Source organism: Gossypium hirsutum, chromosome D11 (assembly GCF_007990345.1).
Source record: "Gossypium hirsutum isolate 1008001.06 chromosome D11, Gossypium_hirsutum_v2.1, whole genome shotgun sequence".
NCBI classification, from domain to species: Eukaryota; Viridiplantae; Streptophyta; class Magnoliopsida; order Malvales; family Malvaceae; genus Gossypium; species Gossypium hirsutum.
In genome coordinates, this window is record NC_053447.1 from 33240084 (window position 1) to 33247214 (window position 7131).

The following is a 7131-nucleotide window of genomic DNA, read 5'->3' on the forward strand; positions in this document are numbered from 1 at the left end:
ATTTAATTCAATACAATTCACATTCACCATCCAATTCACATCCTAGGCAAAATTATCATTTTGCCCCTATACTTTTAATTAATTCCAATTTCATCCCTAGGCTCGGAAAATGAAATTCATGCAATTTAATCCTTATTCCAAGCCTAACTGAATTTTTCATATAACATTTACAGCCCATGAAATTCATAAAATTCAAAAAATTTCCATGAATTTTACATTTTTATAATTTAGTCCCTAACTCATAATTTCATAAAAATTTCATTTACAAAAGTTATTTATCTATCAACAACCTTTCATTTTCTACTATAAATTTCAAAATTTCAGCATACTCATCCATGACAAACTTTTAATACTTTGATAACTTTACAAATTAATCCCCAAAATAGGTAGATTAGGTTACTACGATCTCGGAAATATAAAAATTACTAAAAATGGCACAAGAATGCTTACCCAATTAAACCAATTTAACTTGCTTGAACTCTTTTTTCTTAGCCATGTATTTTTAATTTGGGAATGAATATGAAATAGATTGCATTAGTTTATTATCATCTTTAATTATTTCAATTTCCAATTTAGTCCTTTTCTTTTTCTAATTTTCCATGGATGATTCATCATAAATATCTACTAACTCCATTTAATGGTCTAATTACCATATAAGGACCTCAAGTTTGAATTCCTTAGCTATTTACTACCTATAGCTACTAGAACTCAACTTTTGCATTTTATGCAATTTGGTCCTTTCTATAATTAAACATGAAATTGGTAAAATTTTCTTAACGAAATTTTCATACGTCATTCCTATCATAATGTAGACCATGCAATAATATTAAAATAAATTTCTTTCTGACTCGTATTTGTGGTCCCGAAACCACTGTTTCGATTTCATTGAAATCGAGCTGTTACAGCCACTCAGACACTTAACTAATGATTCCCCAATCTCATCCTTTCTCTACTTTAACTTAATCAATTATACGCTAAACAACATATCAATATGGCTTACGCCAGGAGGGATGTTACAACTCCCCCAGTTACAAAATTTTGTTCTCGGAATTCTTACCTGTGAATGTTGAGGATATTGCTCTTTCATTAAGCTCTCCCTCTTCCAGATGGCTTTCTCCGTACTGTGGTTCCTCCACAACACTTTTACTAGTGGAATTCTTTTATTTGTCAATTCTTTCACTTCTTTTGCCAAAATACAAATAGGCTCTTCTTCATAAGATACGTTGGGCTCCACCTCTAGAGTTTCTACTTGTACCATATGGTCTGGATTTAATCGATATCTCTTTATATGGATACGTGGTACACATTATGAATCTTTAACAATTCCAGTGATAGTGCTAGTCTATACGCCACTGGACCAACTCACTCGAATACTTCATATGGTCTTATGAAACGCATGCTTAACTTTTCTTTTTGTCCAAATCTTATAACTTTTTTTCAGGGAGAGTCATTCAAAAATACCTTATCTCATACTTCAAATGAAATATCCTTCCTTTTCTTATCAACATAAGCCTTCTGTCGATCTTGAGCAGCTTTTAAATGAGTTTGAATGATCGAAACTTTCTTTTTCATTTCCCACACTAAGTTAGGTCCAATTATCCTTCTCTCACTGAGCTCCAACCAACACGTGGGTGATCTGCACCTTCTTCATATAGTGTTTCAAAAGGCGACATTCCTAGGCTGGCATGATAATTGTTGTTGTATGCGAACTCTTTAAAAGAACTGTGTTTTTCCTAATTTATTCCAAATTCTATTACATAACTTTTGAGTAAATCTTCAGAAACTTGAATTACCCTTTTTGATTGCTCATCTGTCTGGGATGGAAGGTAGTATTGAATTGTAGCTTTGCTCCTATGGACTATTGCAACTATTTCCAAAACCTCGAAGTGAACCTTGGATCTCGATCTGACACTATGGACATTGGTATATCATGGAGGTGCAAAATTTTGGATAAGTAGAGTTTCACCAATTTTTACAATAAATAGTTTGTGCATATAGGAAAGAAATTGGTTAACTTGGTGAGATGATAGAAAATTACCCAAATTACGTTCTTTTTAGTAAGAATGAGAGGAAAACCCGAGAAAAAATCCATGGTAATCTTGTCCCACTTCCAATCAGGAATTTCTAGAGGATATAGCTTCTATAAGGGTACTTGATGTTCTACCTTCACTTGCTGGCATGTCAAACAACTCGAGACATATTCTGATATCTCTTTTTTCATTCTAGACCACCTATACAAACTTCTTAAATCACAATACATCTTAATGCTTCTTGGATGAAGCAAGAAGGGTCATTGTGGCCTCTTTTAACAATATTTGCCTCAAATTATTTCCTGCTAGCACATACATTCAACCCATAAAACAAAGTTCGCTGTCTTTCTCCAAGGTGAAGTTCGTAGTATCGTTAGTCACCATCCGCTTCTTGTACTCATCACACTTTGCATATTTTAAATGTTCTTCAAAAATTTGAGTGAGAAAAATAGGTTGAACAGTCAATTCTGCAAGGAGCGATTCGTCATCTTCAATATCCATCGTTTTCATATTCGTATTCACCGTAATGTCCTTGTTAAATTGAACATGTGTTCTCCTGCAAGGTTAACTCATGATTTGCCTATTTGGTTTACAATATAGCTGCCCTACTAAAGGCATCACAAATAGATTTTCTTTCCATGTTTTCATATATCACAAGTTGACTGATATTGCGCTCGTGTAACAAGGAGGGTAATTTAAGTCGAAAATGTCCATACTCACTCATACACACTATTTGACTACACACACAACCAGACACAATGCATTGACCCATTTTGTAACACCCCTTACCCAAGACCGTTGCCGGAATCGAGCCCGAGGCGTTACCTGACTTAACTTACTAATTCAAAGCATAAAAATTTCACCTTTAAAATTAATTCTCTCACGTTCATCCAATATGACCCTAAAAAGGATCCTCGAGACCCTAAAACCTACAATAGAAATGGTTTGGGTCCAAACCGGGAGCATTAAAATTTTTTCGATTACTTAAACAAATCAAAATAATTTATTTCACTATTCACAATAAAGTTGTTCACCTACGCAATAGTCACTAAATTAATTATAACTCGAGTTAAAAAACTCAAATTTTAGATCCGTAAATTTTTCCTGAAACTAGACTTATATATATTCTTACCATAAAATTTTCAGAATTTTTGGGCTGGTCAATTAATACAGTTTATTAGTTAAAGTATTCCCTATTTTACTGTTTGACTATCCTGACCTCTTGTCACTAAAAATTAAATATATCATTATACAGACTTCATATGGTACTTATTCTTGTTTCTCCTAAAAATAAACTCACTAAGGAATCAAGAAATATAAATTATAACTTCTAATTATTTCTGTACAATTTTTAATGATTTTTTAAATTCGGAACAGGGGACTTCAGAAACCATTCTGACCCTGTCTCACTAAAATTCAAATATCTCATAATATAAAATTATTTTGCATGCAATGTTTATTTCATATGAAAATAGACTCAATAATATTTAATTATATATCTCATTAACTCTCTAATTCCTCTCATACTAATTTTCGTGAATTTTCAAAATCACATCACTGTTGCTGTCCAAAAACTGTATCATTGCAAATTTTTACTCTTTTATAACTTCTTGGTATTAACCAACATTTAAACATCCATAATACCAACCTTGTTTTTAATTAGCCATTTCAATAGCAAATCATTAGCCATATCATATGAACACACTCAAAATGACTAAGTCTTTATATATGCCATAACTTTACACGTTTCAAAATCACATAATACCGAGATATCTGTAGATAGTGTGAGATGAACTCCGACGTCCTTGTGATCCCCGAACTGACTTGGCGATACTATAAAAGAAAGAAGGAAAATAAAGGAAGTAAGCATAAAGCTTAGTAAGTTTACAAGTAAATAAATAACAACATTTGTCACAAATAATTGTATTCATAAATTATCATCAAGTCTCATGATCTTTACTTTCTTCTTTACTTACTCCCTTACTTGCTTACTTGCTTGCTTAAACAACTCATGATTATAAGTTACTTCTTCCTCGCTGAAATTTCTTTTCTCAACTGATAACTGAGATACTCTTAATCTTTATAACTCACCTTAACTTATCTATTATGCTTTTACCTGAACTTTCATGTAACATAGTCTATTTACTAGCCCATTGAACCACTTGGAATATTAAGGATACTCGGGTCTCCTGTCTGATAATAACATGCCAAAGTTATGTCCCAGACATAGTCTTACATGAGATGTTTCCTTTACTGCCAATGTCATATCCCAAATATGGTCTTGCATGGGAGTTCTCATATCGGTGCCCATGCCATCTCCTAGACATGGTCTTACAGGGGACCTCTCATCTCGGTGCCAACGCCGTGTCCCAAACATGGTCTTACATGGGGCCTCTCATCTCGGTGCCAACTCCATGTCTCAGAGATGGTCTTACATGGGACATCTCATAATCTCAATGATGCCAATGCCATGTCCCAGACATGGTCTTACATGGGATCTATTTACCCAAATGTCATGACATTTGTATCCGATACACTCTTTATGTTTCAACGAGACTTTTTCGCACTGATTCTCTATCATCTCATACTTGAGTCAACATTAAATAAATTCATGAAATAAATATATAATTGCAGGAAAATAACAACATTAATAATAATTATTAAAATATTGCATTTATTTACTATAAACTTACTTCAATACAAAATATGGCCAAATCTATCAACTTAGTCTTCAACATTTTTCTTTCCTCGGTCTAACTCCAGATTTCGTTCTTCTTGATCTATAATAGAAAATTTAGTTTATTAAATACTCACATTAATCAAAACAGCCCTCGACTCTAACTTTGGCAAAATTATGACTTTACCCTTAAACTTTTACATATTTACACTTTTACCCCAAAGCTCGGAAATTAAACTTCATCTCTTATTCTTATGTTTTATAACAAGCTGAACATTTTTCCCTTCTATGACAATATCAAATTCCCACTCTAACACTTACTTATGAACATTAGGTATTTTTACCAATTATGTCGTTTTACTCGTTTTCACTTAAAATCGCTTAGCAGAAGTTGTTTAACATAATTCCAAGCTTCATATTCTACCATAACACATCAAAATAAACACATTTCACCTATGGGTATTTTTCCAAATATGAACTCTAGGTTAAATTATTGCTAGAATAAGCTAAATCAAGTTATCGGGGCTTCAAAAACGTAAAGAACATTAAAAACGGGCTTGGAACTTAAAAATTTCCTATTTCACTTATCTCACGTCCATTTTTGACTACCAACTTAACCAATTGTCTAATTACAATATAAGGACCTCCAATTTAAATTTTCATAACAATTGGACACCTTTAACATGTAGAACTCAACTTTTGCACTTTTTACAATCTAGTCCTTTTTACTAAATTGAGTGCCCAAACGTCAAAATTTTCGAACGAAATTTTCACAAAATCATTCCTTGAAATCATAGACCATAAAAATATAATAAAAATAAATTTTATCATGTCAAACTTGTGGTCCCAAAACTACTGTTTCGACTAGGCCCAAAATCGGGATGTTACACATTTACAGAAGAGATAACTTACCATACACAACCCATATATCATACAATTTTCATAACTCAAAGGAAGTAGAATGAACTCACCAGCAAACTTCAAAACATAATCTACTCTACTGGTCCTTTACCTTGATTACTCAGACCTTCACTAGCTTCTTGAGCTAAATAAGAAAAAATTATAATCATTAGACTATTTTCCTACTAGAATTTAATCATGCATGTACTAATGCAAAAATGGAAATTCCTTTGACGTCATCCTAAGGGTTTTCCAAGAATTACTAGTAAACTGGTACTTATCAATGGCATTTTGCTAGCTATTGGAAACCTTCCTCGTCTTCTCTAGTGAAGATAACTTAAGAATTTCTAGAGATTTAGAGAAGAACTCAGAGAAAAACAAAGGTGAAACATGTCGGTTATCAACATCCTTATATAGCACAGACAGTGGGGACAAATCTTAGGGGGAGAGTAAAAAAATCCCATTATAGCCTTATAAGTTGAGAATATACTTGCCTAATCATCTACCAAACATAACTACTACTAATCAATTTAGTAAGTAGTAAAACATTACTTGTACACTAAAACAAGTCAACTAAACAAGTCATTCAGTTGCCTAAACACATCAAGCTATCATCAATAGTATTCTAGTTCAATTAGAACTAGGTCTCAACTAAACTCTATCGAGTCATCGTTTTATTGCTAAAATACGAAAACAATTCTACCACTTTGTGAACTAACAAGTTTGCTCAAAATATTTGGGGTTGGCGAGTTGTCTCACAAAAGAGCCCACCAAACCCTAGAGTTTGCCAAATGGCGAATTCCAACGAGGTGTTCTGCAAAAAGGGTGTACTAACGAATCCACGCAATACGCCACCCAGACACTTAATGGATGATTCACCAATCTCAACCTTTCTCTACCCTAGCTGAATCAATTATATGCCAAACAACATATCGACAAAGTTTACGATGGGTGGGCTGTTACATTACCAAAGCCATGTAAACAAAATAAAAAAGAACACTAGGGTTTGTTTACACACTTCTAAATCCTCCTGTAACATCCTGATTTTGGGCCTAGTTGGAATAGTGGTTTTGGAACCACAAATCCGATCAAAAAAAATTTATTTTATTATATTTTTATGGTCTACGATTTCACAAAATGATTTTGTGAAAATTTCGTTCGAAAATTTTGACGTTTGGGCACTAAATTTAGTCAAAAGAACTAAATTGTAAAAAGTACAAAAGTTGAGTTCTACATGTTAGAGGTGTCCAATTGTTATGAAATTTTAAATTGGAGGTCCTTATATGGTTTAGACCATTGGTTAAGTTGGTAGACAAAAATGGACATGGTTAGGCATGTTTCCAAAGTTTTTCATTAAGGGCATTTTGGTCATTTAGTTATTAAAATGAATTAAAAACAAAATTAAAAGCCAATTTTTGTCCATCTTCAACCCCATGGCCGAATTTCACAAGGGGAAACCATGGCTAGGGTTTTTCAGGCTTCCAAGCTCGATTGCAAGTCTGTTCTAGCCCCGTTTTTAATGTT